Source organism: Manis javanica, chromosome X, assembly GCF_040802235.1.
Source record: "Manis javanica isolate MJ-LG chromosome X, MJ_LKY, whole genome shotgun sequence".
Taxonomy (NCBI): Eukaryota; Metazoa; Chordata; class Mammalia; order Pholidota; family Manidae; genus Manis; species Manis javanica.
The window spans coordinates 51,510,304-51,529,966 of record NC_133174.1 but is presented as its reverse complement, the minus strand read 5'-3'; the positions used below and the strand labels follow the sequence as shown (position 1 = coordinate 51,529,966).

Here is a 19,663-nt window from a genome sequence, read left to right as displayed (position 1 = left end):
ATTATTGAGTCACTGTGTTGTATATCTGGAACCAACATAATATTGTACATCAACTTTATTGCAATAAGAGAGAATAAATCACAAAGGAAATTTTAAAATAGTTTGAGATGAATGAAAACAACTACAAAACTTACCAAAACTTATTAGATGCAACTAAAGCAGTACTTAAGGGGAAATTTATAGCTATAAAATAACTATATTACAAAGAATATCTCAAATCAGTAACCTAACCTTCCACCTTAAGGAAACAGTAAAAGAAGGACAAAGTAAACCCAAAGAAAGCAGAAGGAATGAAATAATAAAGATAACTAAGATAAATGATATAGAGAATAGATGTAGCAGAGAAAATCAACAAAACCAAAAGTTCATTCCTTCAAAAGTTTGATGCAATTGACAAAATTACAGAGAAAAGAAAGACTCAAATTAGTAAAATCAGGGAACATCACTACTGACCATGCAGAAATAAAGAAAGATTATAAAGGAATACTATGAACATGTAAATTCCAATAAATTATTTAAATGAAATGGACAAAAACTCCCAGAAATACACAAACTACTGAAACTGAATGAAGAAGACATAGAAAATCTGCATAGACCTATTGCAAATAAAGAGACTGAATTAGTAAAAAAAAAAAAACTTCCCATAAAGAAAATCCCAGACTCTAATTGCTTTATGTCAATTCCGAGACATTTGTAAAACTCCAAAGTATTTATCTTTCAACTCATATTTACCCATTAAAATGATATGCATCACCTTCTCCCAACTGCTGGACAGCCATCATCTGGAAAAATTAGGATGCCTAGGAATGCCCCAGCAACAGCTCAATTCATAGGTGGACAGCTTCTATCTAAGATGTCAGATTGTTTACTTTTCTGATTCTTTAACAGTCTTTCCTGTTCCTTTATTTAATCTTCTACTAATTTTGTCTATTATTCTACTCTCGCACTCCCTAAAACACTATGCTCTCCCCTATCTTCATCTTATGACTTCTCTTTCACTATGGTCTCCTACTACCACTTTAGGAGAAACAAAACTCTCTACATTTTTCCCATACAAAGGCAAATCTCTGAATCTAACAAATTGCTGTATCTATCACCCCTTAACTGATTCTGCTGACAAAAATTTAATAGCTGATTTAAAAATATTTCAGAAGGAAAATTTTCCCTTTAACAGGTGTCTTCTGGTATTTCAGTTTCCCCAACATCACCAATACCAACCTTCAATCTTGCAACATTGAAATTTTATCTTATTTCAACAAAATGCTTCTGCTGAAATCACTACAATCCTATTAGTAAGGTCTAAGGAGTAGGCCAAAATTTTAGGGCTCTCCTAGTTAAAATAGTCAATTTATTCTCTTCAGAGACACTTAAACCTGCTATGCAGAAATAATTTAATTTTACTCAGAGTTCTTCCTTTTCTTGGTATACAAAACTGACTCAGTCCTATTATAATAAATGATAGTTAGGCTCCCATACAATCTTTTCTCCACTAGAATATTATTTCTTAGTTTTTTTTCATTGAGCTAAAGTTCATGTAATATTCACTATTTTAATCATTTGAAAGTATATAATTCAGTGGATTTTAGTATATTTATAATGTTGTATATCTATCATTTTTACCTACTTCCAAAACATTTTTATCACCTCATAAACATAAAAAAACCTGTATCATTAAGCAGTTACAGCCCATTTCTCCCTCTCCCCATTAATTAATAATCCACTTTCTGTCTATGTATATATCTATTTTGTATATTTCAAATAGAATCATACAACAAGCAGTTTTTTTGTGTCTGGACTAAGACACTAAACATAAGGACTAAACAGTAAGCATCATGTTTTCGTTTCCCTGATTAGTGATATGGAGCGTCTTTTCATGTACCTGTTGAACATCTATATTTTGTCTTTGGAAAAATGTCTGTTCAGGTCTTCTGTCCATTTCTTAATGGGGTTATTTGCTTTTGGGTGTTGAGTCATATGAGTTCTTTATATATTTTTAATGTTAATCCTTATTGGACAAATCATTTATGAATGTATTTTCCCACAATGTAGGTTGCCTTTTTGTTCTGTTAAAGGTGTCCCTTGCTGTACAGAAGCTTTTTAGTTTGATATAGTGCCAGTTGCTCATTTTTATTTTGTTTCTTTTGCTCAGTATGATTTTTCCAGAAAAAAATTGCTCATCATTATATTCAAGAGATTTTTGCCTATGTTCTCTTCCAAGGGTTTTATGCTTTCATGTCTTATGTTTAGGTCTTTAATCCATTTTGAGTTTACTTTTGTGTAGGGAGTTATACAGTAATGAGTTTCATTCTCTTGCATGTAGCTGTCCAGTTTTTCCAACACGTTATTGAAAAGACTATCTTCTCCCTATTGTATATGCATCTATCCTTTATCATCTGTTAATTGACCATATATGCATGGGTTATATCTGGGCTGTCTATTCTGTTCCATTGATCTATGGGTCTGTTCTGTGTCAGTACCATACTGTTTTGATTACTGTAGCTTTGTATAGTATACTTGTAACTCAAGTATAGCTTGAGGTTGGGGAGTGTAGTACCCCAAACTTTATTCTTTATCAGGATTACTTGGCTATTTGTTGTTTTTCTTTTTTGTTTGTGTGTGGTTCCATATGAACTTGAGAATTATTTGCTCTAGTTCATTGAAAAATGCTGTTGGTATATCAAAAGGGAATGCTTTGAATCTCTAAATGGCTCCAGGCAGGATGGTCATTTTGACAATATTAATTCTTCCTATCCATGAGTCTGGGATAGATTTCCATTTATTTGTGTCTTCTTTAATTTTTATCATCAGTGTCTTATAGTTTTCAGAGTACAACTCTTTCACCTCCTTGGTCGGGTTTATTCTTAGGTATTTTATTCTTTTAGATGCAATTGTAAATGGAATTGTTTTTTTGAATTCTCTTTCTGCTAGTTGTTAGTATATAGGAGTATGACAGATTTCTGTTTTGTATCCTGTGTCTGTTTTGTATCCTGCAACTTTGCCTAATCCAGTTGATATATCACCTCATACAATTGTAATTACCCAAAAGACAAGAAGTAATAAGTGTTGGAAAGGATGTGCAGAAAAGGGAACCCTACTACACTGTTGGTGGGAATGTATACTGGTTTAGCCATTGTGCAGAGCAGTATGGAGGTTCCTCAAAAAACTAAAAATAGAAATACCATACAACCCAGTAATTCCACTTCTAGGAATTTACCCAAAAAAACCAAAATCCTCGATTAATAAAGATATATGCACCCCTATGTTTATTGCCACATTATTTATAATAGCCAAGATAAGAAAACAACCAAATTGTCCATCAGTGTATGGATGGATAAAGAAGATGTGGTACATATACACAATGGAATATTATTCAGCCATAAAAAGAGAAATCTTGCCATTTGCAACAACATGGATGGAACTAGAAGGTATTATGCTAAGTGAAATAAAACAGAGAAAGACAAATACCATATGATATTACTTGTGAAATCTCAAAACAAAACAAAACAAAATGAACAAAATAGCAGTAGACTCATAGACACTGAGAAGTGACTGGTGGTTACCATGGAAGAGGGGTTGGGGTGGATGAGTGGGAAGGGTAAGGCAGATAATAGGGCACAAAAGTTCTCAGTCATAATATATGTTGGTCACAGGGATGATAGTACAGCATGAAGAATATAGCCAATGGTTCTATAACATCTTTCTATGTTGACAGATAATAATTTCACTAGTTGGAGTGAGGATTTAATAATGTGGGTAACTGTTGAAACCATTGTGTTGTTGAAACCAAGATTGCACAGCAACTATATTTCATTAAAAGAATTTTTGAAAACATACTGTTTTTGAGTTTCACCGTGTTGTAGCATGCATCAGTACTTCATTCCTTTTCATGGCTGAATAATATTCCATTATATGGATATACCACTATTTATCTATTAAGATACTATTTCTTACATGAACATTAAGCTTGTATCTGCCTATCACACAGTAACTAATCATGTGCATTAGCAGTAATCATTAGAGATTTCCAGACATCTAAAACTACTATTCCTCCAGTAAATTTTATTTCCTTAAAGGAGGTACCCAAAAGCCTTCAAAATAAAACAAGCAAGGTTATTCAGGGAAACTTCCTGGAGGGATAACTACCTGATTCTCTCTGTGTTGCACAATTCCCACAGTGGGAATAATACTAGGAAAGGTGGTTCAAAGCTTGTCTTTGACATTAGCAGAAGTCATTACATTTTAATGCTTCTTCTCTGGAAGCCCAAAAAATTAAATTCATTACCTAGTATTGTCATGGATAATGTCACAGCACTTTATTTCCTATTAGCCAGCCAAGGGATAGTTATATTAAAGCAAACACTTCTTATTACATCTATATAAACACAAGACAAATAGAACTGTGGGTGACTAGGCTAAAAGAAAAAGCCACCTGGATTTCTGAAATAGATCCTGCTGATTTCTGGTACATGTTTTAATTGTCTGGTTTTCATGATCTAGGTCCCTGGCTTCAATACCTGTTACAAGGACTAATAGTTGTTTTGTTCTGACAATTGCCTGTGTTGCAGTTGGCTTTCAATATCTGTTACAAGGACTAATAGTCATTTTGTTTCTGAAAATTGCCTATGTTACAGTTGGCTGATGCATACTGTCCAGAGTCTTAAATGCTACTTAGCAGCCATTGTTCAGTCAGATATTTCAAAAACTCATCCTACAATGGAATACAGGGTTAGCTTGGTTTATCTATAGACAACATTCAATGGATACTCTCTGCTGATCTTAATCAGCAAAACATCAGCAATGGTAAAAATCTGATGTCGTGGATTAATGTCCTGTGGCCTAACTTCATTTGTCCTTGTCCTAAAGAAGGAACTGAAAAAGAAATAAAAAACAGCACCTGACATTCAGAAGCTTGTCTGGCACTCAAATACCAAACAGCCCCTCTGTTGGCCAAAATGAATGACTTCTACTTCTTTACCAATTATAGCTATACCATCCTACTATTCTTCCCTTCATATAGATAAGATTTAGTGAGCTATGCAATCATAAAATTGCTCTCAATTTCTGCAAGTATGCAATCTAGAGCAAAACTCTACTTCTTTAGACCATTGTCCAAATCATCCAACCAAACCCAAATACTATATGGATTAATTCCAGCACCTCTTACAGAGACACCTGATGGTTCCCCTTGGTGTTCATTCTCTCTTCTTGTAATGATAATAAACCCAACTTTTTGAAATACAGCTGAATTCTTGGTAGTCTTTGGCGGAAAGGCCCTGACAATGGGTATGAGATTTACTTGAATCATGAAAAATGTTCTAATTAGATTATGGTGAGTGTTGCACAACTCTGGAAATATATCAAAATCATCAGATTATACGCTTTAATTGTATGAACTTTATGGTATGTAAATTATGTTTCAATGAAGCTGTTAAAATCTATGACATAATAACATGTCTTTCTTTATCAATGCATTAAATAATAAGATATGGGGGTTCTAATAACTAACATAATTGCTAAGTGGTGTTGAGCTTAAATGATGTTTTACCATCTTTGACACACTTGTAATATGATTACAAAGATGTATTTGCCTCTAATATTGTTTTAATGCCCACATTCTTCATTGAAGGAAATGGCAAAATTCAAGCAGAGATAAGTGAAAATGAAGATGTAATTTTTTTTCTCCCATCTAAGTACACCACTGAATTTTTAATTTTGACCCCAGGTTTAAAACCCCTGTACTAGAACGAAATTTAGATAACAATGGATCCAAACCTCCTCATGCAACAGAAAGAGGAACTCAGGCTACAAGCAGGACCAACAATTGGTCAAAGCCATAGAGGAGAGTGGGCAGCTGGGTTCCCTGTATCTCCTGACTCCCTATACAGTGCATAGTTCCACATGCTATTTTGATTGATTAATAACTCATTTTCTGAAGTAAAATCTGAACCAAGGTCCAAGAACAGGACACTTAGGGTTCTAGGTTCAGGAGCACCCGTATCTGTCCTTTCTGATCCTCTCCTGGCTTGGCCAGAGGACAGTGTAGATAGACTCATGTTGATTCCTCTCTGGATGGCTGAGTCCATAACACACACTATGCAGATGTTGGTCTACAGCCTCCCAGCAATTTGCTCAGGAATCATGGAGTGTCTTCTCCACAACCAGGGAAGGAATTCAATAGCCCCCATTCTGTAGGAGTGTATGTCTACCTGCCTGTCCAGCAGTTAGGGCGTAATTCTGCCTTTCTGGTCCTCCTGGGCCTGTATGCCCCTATCTGTGTGACCTTGGACACTACTTTCTATTTCTGGGCCTCAGCTTCCTCACCCATCAATAAAATGAATGTAATATACCCTTCCCTCCCTCTCATCCTCCCCATTTAGCTCCTAGGATTTTGTGAGAGAGCAAAGAGAGAATGTGTGGAGAATCACTTAGAAAATATGATGTGTTTGGAAAATGCTAGGAACTCTAATGTAGAAACCAAACAATTCTGTTTGACCTCAATTTTACTCTTAAAAACTTCCCTCTGAAAATTCAAGTTTAGATAATTCTATCCTGTCCCCCAGAGCCTCTTCCATCACCCCACCCCTGCTGTGACTCAGGAAGAGAAGACAAAGTTCTCTTGTGCACTTAGGTTGGGGGAATCACTTGGCTAGACAAGGTTGTCTTTTGTCTTGTGGTCATTTACACTTGCCAGGTGACTCTGCTTATCCTGTGTTCTGAGTGGTCCTATAGGTGGAGGAGGGGTATAGAAAGTAGACCATTGGGACCAACATGCTGGTGTCTAATAAATCCTAATGTCTTCAGGTGGGAAGAGTCTCAAGAAGTAATATTGCCATGATTTTCCCTTGCCTTCCACTTGCTCCCCATTTCAACCCTGCCCAAGGAGATGGAAAGTCACTCCCAGCTTTCAAGATTGCCCCCTCAGGTACCCATTTCAGGGTTTAATAAAGTTACAGTATTTCAGAACTGGAGATGAACTTCCATTTTACAAGTAGGGAAGGTGAGGCCCAGAGGTCCAATGTGGAGTGTGGAGGTGGTTCAGCTCAGTAAACTCTGGAGTCATACTGTTTGGGTTTGAATTCCAGTTCTGTCCACTTCTTAGCTGTGTGGACTTTGACAAGTTATATTTCTATTGAAGCTTCAGTTTTCTCTTCTGTAAAATTAAGGGGAGTGTCTCATTAATAATACCTTTTTTACAGGGTGGCTGAGATCACTGAATTATATACTTAGGGAAAACTACTGCTGCAGTGATGGACACATGACAAGACCTCAGTACATAGCAGGCAGTTATGGATCTGCTCTCCCACCAGACATTGGAATATATCCTAGGCTTGTTGACTCCTCTTTCAGAGGTCTTCCCACTTTTAGTAGTAACCCTTATTACATAACATTCAAAAGACTATTAATATTCTTGATTTTCCATCTCCATCTTGCCAAATGTGATTATTGGAGAATCTGAGGCTTGCAAAAAGCCTACCTTTCTGAATGGTAATAAATACAATTTGTGATACTTGTAGATAGCTGGGAAAATAATGAGATCAAGATTAGTAGACCAATGGAAATAATCACATCAAAGCCTCTTCCTAAGATCTCAGGCAGGTTGAATATCCAGTTTGACTCAGAAGGTCACACCCGGCTACTTCTGTGTAGACAGAGTAATTGTGATCCTTGTAGACAACATAGCCCCCTGGCAATGCAGAAGGAGAGTAGCAAGTGAATACACGCTAGTTGTTCGGGACACTCTCCATTTTTACATTTTCTTTAGCTGTAGACACTTAAGTGAGGGGCAGTATGACTTACCATGCTCACCTTCACTCAAGGAAACCCTGCTGGTGTTTGCTGCCGAACTCACTGAAGGCCATGTGGCTATTAGTGTCTGAAGGCTATATATTAAAACCACTCCCTTACTGAGAATTGTCTGAGTGCTTGGCGCTTTAGCTGTACTCATTCATGTTATTCATGTAATCTTCACAGCAACCTAAGGGGCAGGTACTGTCACTAGCTCCATTGTGCAGAGGAGGAAAATAAAGCACCAAGAAGGGAAGTTCCTGGCTCTGGGTATCCTGAGTTCCTACTCAGGTGATGTGGTACTATCCCCTTGCTCATAAACTCTAGAGGCAGCCTAACTAGGGTCACAGACTATCTCTGACACTTATGTCCTTGAACAGGTTACTTCAGTTTCCAGTAGCAAACTGAAGCTTATGATCATACCTTCCTCACAGAGATTAAATAAACTAATAAATGGAAAGTAGTTAACTTTGTGCCTACAACACAGCAAGTACTCAGTATACATCAGCTATTGTATGATGACTATTGTTCTAGTGGCAAAGCTGGACAAGGACTGGCCTCAGCTTGGGACAGAGAGATGTTGCCTGTTTTGCATCCAGAACAGAACCAGGGCTGAAGCTGGACCTCAGAAATGCAAATCCTGGTTGCTTGGTGCAGAAGAGGCACACTGTAACTTAGCAACCTCCTTTCATCCCTCCATCACTCACCTGCCCTCTGATGTGTCTTTGGGATACCTCCTGCCCATAGACTCACTACTACTGTGGAGAATTGTGCAACTGTTGCTATTACATAGAGATTGGTCCTTTTCAAGTGCAAACTCTGGAACCAGCCTTAACAGATTCAAATCATGGCTCTGCTACTGGATATGTGACACTGGACAAGTCACATAACTGTGCTTTGAGTTTCTTTCCTCTTTAAAATTAGATGAAAATAATATTACTTGCCTTAAAGTTGGGATGATAACAACAGCACCTGCCTTAAAGGATTGCTGTAGAGATTAAATGGATTAGTACATGTAAAGAATTCAGAAAACTGTGTAGAGACTAAGTATTCAATGCACATTTGTTATTACTCATTTTACAAAAACAAGAGGATAGGGGCTGGTGTGTGTTGGAGGAAGGGATCTTTTTGATAACATTACTTTACCTCATGACTATAGTGGTTCTGGGAGGGGGAATGAGAGACAGAAAGAGAGATTCAGTTAAATTGACATTAATACAATCAGCACTCTGTACATAGGGTTTCTGTCAGCCTCAAACTGTGGATGAGATTTCACTGGATTATTTTAAAAACTAGAAGTTATACCCATTTAAAAAAGTTTTCTCTAGGTGGAGCCAAGATGGCGGCGTGAGTAGAGCAGTGGAAATCTCCTCCCAAAAACACATAGAGCTATGAAAATATAACAAAGAAAAATCTTCCTAAAATAGAGACCACAGGACACAGGACAACATCCAGACCACATCCACACCTGCAAGAACCCAGCGCCTTGCGAAGGGGGTAAGATACAAGCCCCAGCCCGGCGGGACCCGAGCGCCCCTCCCCCCGGATCCCGGCGGATGGAGAGAAACCGGAGCGGTTTTTTTTTTTTTTTTTTTTTTTTGGAGAGCGCTTTTTGGAAGCCTTAGAGGGACGGGCCCCCATTGCTGGGGAGGCAGGGTGGCGGGACCGGTGAGGAGGTGCCTGGGAACGGCGCCGGAGGACAAAGAATATCCCGCGTTTCTCCCTGCGAGACCTGGGGGCGGGTGCCTGAGACCGGTGCCTGAGGACGGAGGAGGTCGCGCGTTTTTCCCCTTTTTTTTTTTTTTCTTCTCTTTTTGGCGAGCGCTTTTTGGAAGCCTTGAAGGGACGGGGACCCCAGTGCTAGGGAGGCACGGTGGCGGGACTGGTGAGCGGGTGGCTGGGACCGGCGCCTGAGGACAAAGAATATCCCCCGTTTTTCCCTGCGGGACTGGTGGGCGGGTGCCTGAGACCGGCACTTGAGGACAGAGGAAATCGCGCGTTTTTCCCCTTTTTTTTTTCTCTTTTCTGCGAGTGCTTTTTGGAAGCCTAAAAGGAACAGGGACCCCGGTGCTAGGGAGGCAGGGCGGCGGGACTGGTGAGCGGGTGCCTGGGACCGGCACCTGAGGACAAAGAATATCCCGCATTTTTCCCTGTGGGACCGGTGGGTGGGTGCCTGAGACCAGCACCTGAGGACGGAAGAAATCGCGCATTTTTCCCTTTTTTTCTCTCTTTTTGCCGAGTGCTTTTTGGAAGCCTTGAAGGGACAGGGACCCCGGTGCTAGGGAGGCAGGGCGGCGGGACTGGTGAGCGGGTGCGTGGGACCAGTGCCTGAGGACAAAGAATATTGAGCATTCCTTCCCTGCGGGACCGGTGGGTGGGTGCTTTTTGGAAGCCTTGAAAGGACAGGGACCCTGGTGCTAGGGAGACAGGGCAGCAGGACCAGTGAGCGGGTGCCTGGGACCGGCACCTGAGGACAAAAAAAAAAAAAAAAAAAAAATCGCTTGTTTTTTCCTTTCTTTTCCTTTTTTTTTTCTCTTTCTTTCTGTTCCCTCTCTCATTGTTGCTGTTGTTGTTTTGGTTTGGAGAGTGCTTTTTGGAAATCTGAAAGGGGCAGGACAGGTCACTTAGACCAGAAGCAGGGAATCTGGGGATCTCTGGGCACTCTAACCCCCTGGGCAGCAGGGAGCACAGAGGCCACTTACGGAGATAAATAGTCTCCTGGCTGCTCCCCCTCCGACGGGGCTCCACCATTTTAGAGGAACAGCCCCAGCCAGGCCAAGCCCACAGCAACAGCGGAGATAAACCCCAAAGCAACTGGGCAGGCAGCAGAAGCCCTGTCTGCGCACAGCTGCCCAGCACAAGCCACTAGAGGTCGCTATTCTCCCAGGAAAAGGCTACAAACCAATAAGAAGGGAAGCTCTTCCAGCGGTCACTTGTACCAGCTCTGCAAACTATCTCTATCACCATGAAAAGGCAAAACTACAGGCAGACAAAGATCACAGAGACAACACCTGAGAAGGAGACAGACCTAACTAGTCCTCCTGAAAAAGAATTCAAAATAAAAATCATGAACATGCTGACAGAGATGCAGAAAAAAATGCAAGAGCAATGGGATGAGATGCAGAGAAAAATGCAAGAGCAGTGGGATGAAGTCCGGAAGGAGATCACAGATGTCAGGAAAGAGATCACAGAAGTGAAACAATCCCTGGAAGGATTTATAAGCAGAATGGATAAGATGCAAGAGGCCATTGAAGGAATAGAAGCCAGAGAACAGGAACATATAGAAGCTGACATAGAGAGAGATAAAAGGATCTCCAGGAATGAAACAACACTAAGAGAAATATGTGACCAATACAAAAGGAATAACATTCGTATTATAGGGATACCAGAAGAGGAAGAAAGAGGAAAAGGGATAGAAAGTGTCTTTGAAGAAATAATTGCTGAAAACTTCCCCAAACTGGGGGAGGAAATAATCGAACAGACCATGGAATTATACAGAACCCCCAACAGAAAGGATCCAAGGAGGACAACACCAAGACACATAATAATTAAAATGGCAAAGATCAAGGACAAGGAAAGAGTTTTAAAGGCAGCTAGAGAGAAAAAGGTCACCTATAAAGGAAAACCAATCAGGCTAACATCAGACTTCTCAACAGAAACCCTACAGGCCAGAAGAGAATGGCATGATATCTTTAATGCAATGAAACAGAAGGGCCTTGAACCAAGGATACTGTATCCAGCACGACTATCATTTAAATATGATGGTGGGATCAAACAATTCCCAGACAAGCAAAAGCTGAGGGAATTTGCTTCCCACAAACCACCTCTACAGGGCATCCTACAGGGACTGCTCTAGATGGGAGCACCCCTAAAAAAAGCACAGAACAAAACACACAACATATGAAGAATGGAGGAGGAGGAATAAGAAGGGAGAGAAGAAAAGACTCTCCAGACAGTGTATATAACAGCTCAATAAGCGAGCTAAGTTAGGCAGTAAGATACTAAAGAAGCTAACCTTGAACCTTTGGTAACCACGAATCTAAAGCCTGCAATGGCAATAAGTACATATCTTTCAATAGCCACCCTAAATGTAAATGGACTTAATGCACCAATCAAAAGACATAGAGTAATAGAATGGATAAAAAAGCAAGACCCATCTATATGCTGCTTACAAGAAACTCACCTTAAACCCAAAGATAAGCATAGACTAAAAGTCAAGGGATGGAAAAACATATTTCAGGCAAACAACAGTGAGAAGAAAGCAGGGGTTGCAGTACTAATATCAGACAAAATAGACTTCAAAACAAAGAAAGTACCAAGAGATAAAGAAGGCCACTACATAATGATAAAGGGCTTAGTCCAACAAGAGGATATAACCATTCTAAATATATATGCACCCAATACAGGAGCACCAGCATATGTGAAGCAAATACTAACAGAACTAAAGAGGGAAATAGACTGCAATGCATTCATTGTAGGAGACTTCAACACACCACTCACCCCAAAGGATAGATCCACCGGGCAGAAAATAAGTAAAGACACACAGGCACTGAACAACACACTAGAACAGATGGACCTAATAGACATCTATAGAACTTTACATCCAAAAGCAACAGGATATACATTCTTCTCAAGTGCACATGGAACATTCTCCAGAATAGACCACATACTAGCTCACAAAAAGAGCCTCAGTAAATTCCACAATATTGAAATTCTACCAACCAATTTTTCAGACCACAAAGGTATGAAAGTAGAAATAAATTCTACAAAGAAAACAAAAAGGCTCACAAACACATGGAGGCTTAACAACATGCTACTAAATAATCAATGGATCAATGAACAAATCAAAATAGAGATCAAGGAATATATAGAAACAAATGACAACAACAACACTAAGCCCCAACTTCTGTGGGATGCAGAGAAAGCAGTCTTAAGAGGAAAGTATATAGCAATCCAGGCACACTTGAAGAAGGAAGAACAATCCCAAATGAATAGTCTAACATCACAATTATTAAAACTGGAAAAAGAAGAACAAATGAGGCCTAAAGTCAGCAGAAGGAGGGACATAATAAAGATCAGAGAAGAAATAAACAAAATTGAGAAGAATAAAACAATAGCAAAAATCAACGAAACCAAGAGCTGGTTCTTTGAGAAAATAAACAAAATAGATAAGCCTCTAGCCCAACTTATTAAGAGAAAAAGAGAGTCAACACAAATCAACATAATCAGAAATGAGAATGGAAAAATCACGACAGACTCCACAGAAATACAAAGAATTATTAAAGACTACTATGAAAACCTATATGCCAACAAGCTGGAAAACCTAGAAGAAATGGACAACTTCCTAGAAAAATACAACCTCCCAAGACTGACCAAGGAAGAAACACAAAAGTTAAACAAACCAATTACAAGCAAAGAAATTGAAACAGTAATCAAAAAACTACCCAAGAACAAAACCCCGGGGCCGGACGGATTTACCTCGGAATTTTATCAGACACACAGAGAAGACATAATACCCATTCTCCTTAAAGTGTTCCACAAAATAGAAGAAGAGGGAATACTCCCAAACTCATTCTATGAAGCCAACATCACCCTAATACCAAAACCAGGAAAAGACCCCACCAAAAAAGAAAATTACAGACCAATATCCCTGATGAATGTAGATGCAAAAATACTCAATAAAATATTAGCAAACAGAATTCAACAGTATATCAAAAGGATCATACACCATGACCAAGTGGGGTTCATCCCAGGGATGCAAGGATGGTACAACATTCGAAAATCCATCAACATCATCCACCACATCAACAAAAAGAAAGACAAAAACCACATGATCATCTCCATAGATGCTGAAAAAGCATTTGACAAAATTCAACATCCATTCATGATAAAAACTCTCAGCAAAATGGGAATAGAGGGCAAGTACCTCAACATAATAAAGGCCATATATGACAAACCCACAGCCAGCATTATACTGAACAGCGAGAAGCTGAAAGCATTTCCTCTAAGATCGGGAACCAGACAGGGATGCCCACTCTCCCCACTGTTATTTAACATAGTACTGGAGGTCCTAGCCACGGCAATCAGACAAAACAAAGAAATACAAGGAATCCAGATTGGTAAAGAAGAAGTTAAACTGTCACTATTTGCAGATGATATGATACTGTACATAAAAAACCCTAAAGACTCCACTCCAAAACTACTAGAACTGATATCGGAATACAGCAAAGTTGCAGGATACAAAATTAACACACAGAAATCTGTAGCTTTCCTATACACTAACAACGAATCAATAGAAAGAGAAATCAGGAAAACAATTCCATTCACCATTGCATCAAAAAGAATAAAATACCTAGGAATAAACCTAACCAAGGAAGTGAAAGACTTATACTCTGAAAACTACAAGTCACTCTTAAGAGAAATTAAAGGGGACACTAATAAATGGAAACTCATCCCATGTTCATGGCTAGGAAGAATTAATATCGTCAAAATGGCCATCCTGCCGAAAGCAATATACAAATTTGATGCAATCCCTCTCAAATTACCAGCAACATTCTTCAATGAATTGGAACAAATAATTCAAAAATTCATATGGAAACACCAAAGACCCCGAATAGCCAAAGCAATCCTGAAAAAGAAGAATAAAGTAGGGGGGATCTCACTCCCCAACTTCAAGCTCTACTACAAAGCCATAGTAATCAAGACAATTTGGTACTGGCACAAGAACAGAGCCACAGACCAGTGGAACAGATTAGAGACCCCAGAAATTAACCCAAACATATATGGTCAATTAATATTTGATAAAGGAGCCATGGACATACAATGGCAAAATGACAGTCTCTTCAACAGATGGTGCTGGCAAAACTGGACAGCTACATGTGGGAGAATGAAACTGGACCATTGTCTAACCCCATATACAAAGGTAAACTCAAAATGGATCAAAGACCTGAATGTAAGTCACGAAACCATTAAACTCTTGGAAAAAAACATAGGCAAAAACCTCTTAGACATAAACATGAGTGATCTCTTCTTGAACATATCTCCCCGGGCAAGGAAAACAACAGCAAAAATGAGCAAGTGGGACTACATTAAGCTGAAAAGCTTCTGTACAGTGAAAGACACCATCAATAGAACAAAAAGGAACCCTACAGTATGGGAGAATATATTTGAAAATGACAGATCTGATAAAGGCTTGACGTCCAGAATATATAAAGAGCTCACATGCCTCAACAAACAAAAAACAAATAACCTAATTAAAAAATGGGCAGAGGAACTGAACAGACAGTTCTCCAAAAAAGAAATACAGATGGCCAAGAGACACATGAAAAGATGCTCCACATCGCTAATTATCAGAGAAATGCAAATTAAAACTACAATGAGGTATCACCTCACACCAGTAAGGATAGCTGCCATCCAAAAGACAAACAACAACAAATGTTGGCGAGGCTGTGGAGAAAGGGGAACCCTCCTACACTGCTGGTGGGAATGTAAATTAGTTCAACCATTGTGGAAAGCAGTATGGAGGTGCATCAAAATGCTCAAAACAGACCTACCATTTGACCCAGGAATTCCACTCCTAGGAATTTACCCTAAGAACGCAGCAATCAAGTTTGAGAAAGACAGATGCACTCCTATGTTTATCGCAGCACTATTTACAATAGCCAAGAATTGGAAGCAACCTAAATGTCCATCTGTAGATGAATGGATAAAGAAGATGTGGTACATATACACAATGGAATACTACTCAGCCATAAGAAGTGGAAAAATCCAACCATTTGCAGCAACATGGATGGAGCTGGAGAGTATTATGCTCAGTGAAATAAGCCAAGCGGAGAAAGAGAAATACCAAATGATTTCACTCATCTGAGGAGTATAGGAACAAAGGAAAAACTGAAGGAACAAAACAGCAGCAGAATTACAGAACCCAAAAATGGACTAACAGGTACCAAAGGGAAAGGAACTGGGGAGGATGGGTGGGCAGGGAGGGATAAGGGGGGGGGAAGAAGAAGGGGGGTATTAAGATTAGCATGCATGGGGGGGAGGGAGAAAGGGGAGGGTGGGCTGCACAACACAGAGAGGACAAGTAGTGACTCTACCACATTTTGCTAAGCTGATGGACAGTAACCGTAATGTGATTGTTAGGGGGGACCTGATATAGGGGAGAGCATAGTAAACATAGTATTCTTCAGGTAAGTGTAGATTAAAAATTTAAAAAAAAAAAAAAAAGAAAGAAAGAAAGAAAAGGGGGATTACTCCTTAACAGGATAAAACTATTGGTAAATCAAAGATCAACGCATGCTTTAAATATCCTTAATGTTGATCACTTAAAGGGTGTCAGATGATCAGCTATGGAGGTACTCTTTTCTGATAATATTCCTTTCTCTTAATTAAAAAAAAAAAAAAAGCAGTTACTGTGTGCTGACCTCCAATGAGTTCTGCACAGTGGTATAGAGGGCATGTCAAAGTGTGGGCAAAGGGTCTGTTTGTTTCTACGCAGAAGATCAAGGCCTAGCTTGGATACCCAGAAAATGAACTAAGATACGATATGAGGAGGAGCTTCCGGCATCAGCACTCTCTGGAGGACTCGTGCCGGGGGATGATCATCAAAAAGCCTCCACAGGGATCCGGACGATGCTGCGGTTGTGGCTGCATCCAGCCCACCGTCTCCTGGACTTGCCATAGGAATGAGGAGGGAGATGTCTAGGCTGGCATGTGCATACAGTGAGACAACGAATTTGCCTGGATCTGTACTGTTGGAACTCAACCTGGAGTTGGGAGGGGTGCAAGTTGTAGCACCCCAAAATCTCATGACTATAGACTATCTATGGTTAAAAGAACATATGGGATGTGAACAGATCCCAGATATGGGCTGCTTTAATTTGTCTGATGGTTCAAGTACAGTTGGAAAATATCCATCATATCATAGATAAATTTTCACAAATGCCTAGGGTGCCTAAATGGTTTTCTTGGCTTCACTGGAGATGGCTGGTTATTATAGATTTGCTTTGTTTATGTCACTGTATTCCTATTATGTTAATATGTGTGTGCAAATTAGTTAGTAGTTTAAAACCTATACATACTTAAGGTACTATACAAGAAGATATGTCAAAGAAATAATCAATCCTCCCAAGTTTCCTTCATATGCTACATCTATAGCTTTTCTTCTTCCTTCCTAATTACAAACCTTAAATAGAATTCGTGCCTCATATCGAATTTACCGAGTATCATAATTCCTCCAGGTGGTAAAGATACCTCGAGACAAGTGCTGGGCATAGAAGCCACAGGGCATAAATCTGCAAAGAAGTAAAAAGCTAACCTTTGCAAACAATATGGCTTCTCTCTCACTTACCAACTTTACATTTCCCTGTATGGCCCCGGAAGATGACTGGTTAGCCAGAGACGGGTAAGGTTCCTCAAGGGAGGAACAACCTAAGACAGGCACAGTTGCAGGGGGGCCATCAGGTGAGAATTTGGGGATCAACAGATGTGAGGCTCAGAACCTCACCCCCCCTGCTTTGAGAGAAATCTTCTGCATCCGTGGATGTCTTGCTGCCCTTGTCTAGCCTGGATTAATACTTAGTCCATAGGCACACACCTGATCATCTGATCATCTACATTTGCCTTCTTACAGCACTAAACTATGTTTTCTACCTTTATCTTGCATCTACCTACCACTTCAGCATTTTATTAAAATAAAAATAATAATAATAATAGGAGAAATGTGGGATCAACATATAAATCAAGTACAAAAATCAAATGAATATTCATATTTGACCTGATGGTTTATAGGTCATATTGCATGAGCAAAACCGAAAGTTTCTGTGATGAATGCCCTTGTACTGTTCACCATGTAAGAATTTATTCACTCTGTAAGAATTCGTTCACCATGTAAGAACTTGTTCGTTATGCTTCAGAAGATTGGAGACTGACGAGAATTAGGCTTGAGATGGATTAATGATTGTACATTGAGCATTGACCCCCCTATACTGAATTTTATTGTTGTTAACAACCATTTGATCAATAAATATGAGAGATGCCCTCTCAAAAAAAAAAAAAAACGTTTTCTCTAACCTCCATTTTATTTCAAGAGGCTAGATTCAAGCTGAATATGCATCATGATATCAATTATAGGTCTGAAAAATTTAGTAAAAATAGTGACTTAATTGGAAATTAGGATTCTCCAAGCCTCAATCTGACTTTTGCTCATCGTACTGTGACCTTGGGCACATCCTTTCCCTTTTTAGACCTCTTTCTTCTTTGAGTAATTAAGGAAGGGAGGGCTTTTCTGTTCTAAGACTCTGTGACCCATCTCATCCTCTTGACTTTTTTTCCTTTTAGCACCTGAGTAAACTTACTTCACTAACTTGTTCTCAGTTTTCCCAGTGTATTTGGTTCTGAGAGGAAGCTTGAGTTTCTTGGCAGCTGAGCCTATGGGTGCCAAAGCCTGAGATATCCTAATCTCTAACAGCCTAGACTGAGTTTTGCTTAGTGAGGCTGCTATCTGGGAAGCCACAAACTCCAAATCTCTTTTTAAGTCCTGCCCAACTTATCATAACTAGCACTACCCACATTTGAATGGCTTCTTGTAACTGTTAAGGAAGCCAGAGGGAGCCTGCCATGTCACAGAGGCAAGCCAGTGGTTAGTCATCATTATGACTTTCTCTTTCAGTGCCTACTCAATGATTCAGGGCTCTCAAACCATACTGACACCCTTTAAACTGTGTACACAAACCTCCATTTAGTCCCCCCATCTTATCTCTTTTCCTCCTGTACCTCCACACTGATGATAGAGTCTCAGTATCATTGAGCAATGTCTACATCCCAGTCACTCAGTTGGCCAAATCTTGGATTTCTGGATAGAGAAAGTAGGTGTGCTTAAGCCTGAGGGTGACCCAGAGCTGGATTCCAGAGCCTCTCTCAGACATTTAGTGCTCACATTACTTACACATGGTCTTTTCCCCCAACCTCTACTCCATGTACCTCCATTCTTCTGACCCAGAACACTGAGTCCAACTTGGTCTGTTTTGAAACATTTGTTTTCTGACTCCTCTGGGACCCCTGCTATTTTAATTTTCTCTAAGGTTGAGAAGAATTGAAAGGAAGTATTCAGAGCATATGAAGGTGGTGAAGATTCAGGGAGCCTAAGTATAAACTTAATTTTACCCAATGCATCAAGATAACCTTGGACAAGTTCCACGCCCTCACTGGGTCTTAATTTTCTATCCAGGTCTGTCACTCTGGGGTTAGCTTCTATAGGAGACCAGAAGAGAGAGCAGTTTCTTCTGGGAGTTAAGGCAGGCTTTAAAGAGAAGATAGAAATTGATTAGGGTTTGATGGTTAAGTACTTCCACTACTAATATACTTACCATGAACTGGCTATCATTCTAAATACTTTACATCCACTAACACATTTAATTCTTACCAGAATGCCATGAAGTAGGAACTCTGAGCATGAATCCCATTTTACAGATGAGAAATTAGAGTAACACAGGAAATTCAGGAACATGCCTATCTTGCCTGAGGGCTTTAGCCCTGTAGTGCACTATGGTTTCGGTGAGACCAAGAAATGACAATGGAACATTCTTGTGGTAGAGAGGGTTTATTACCTGGCTTCTCCCAGTGATAGGTTGAGCACTAGAATTACATCTGCATCCAACAGTCTGCAGGCCTGTAATTCTTTGCCTCTGCCTCAGCCCAGAGCACTGGGAAGAGCTCTTCATAATAATAGTTTATTGCCTATGGCTGTGGAAGCAGTAGCCTAGTAGTAGGCCAATTACATCATGAAGGAATTTAGGGTAAAGTGAGGATCCTGGCCTTGGGAACTTTCATTTTTGCTATGCTCCACCCCTCCAGGCTTCTTGCCTCACAATCTATGCAC

The 19,663-nt window shown here is 39.6% G+C and overlaps 1 protein-coding gene across 2 annotated transcripts in view; it reads left to right on the top strand.

Moving 5' to 3' along the window:
- Nucleotides 1–19,663, top strand: part of AMER1 (APC membrane recruitment protein 1) — a 176,748-nt gene that overhangs the window by 86,568 nt on the left and 70,517 nt on the right. The window contains exon 7 of one of the 2 annotated variants that reach the window (XR_012127296.1): nucleotides 9,114–10,265. The exons of the other annotated variant lie outside the window; for it this stretch is intronic. The gene's annotated coding sequence lies outside the window, so the exon portion shown is untranslated. Of the gene's footprint in view, nucleotides 1–9,113; nucleotides 10,266–19,663 lie in introns of those variants that run through there. 2 annotated transcript variants of the gene reach the window in all.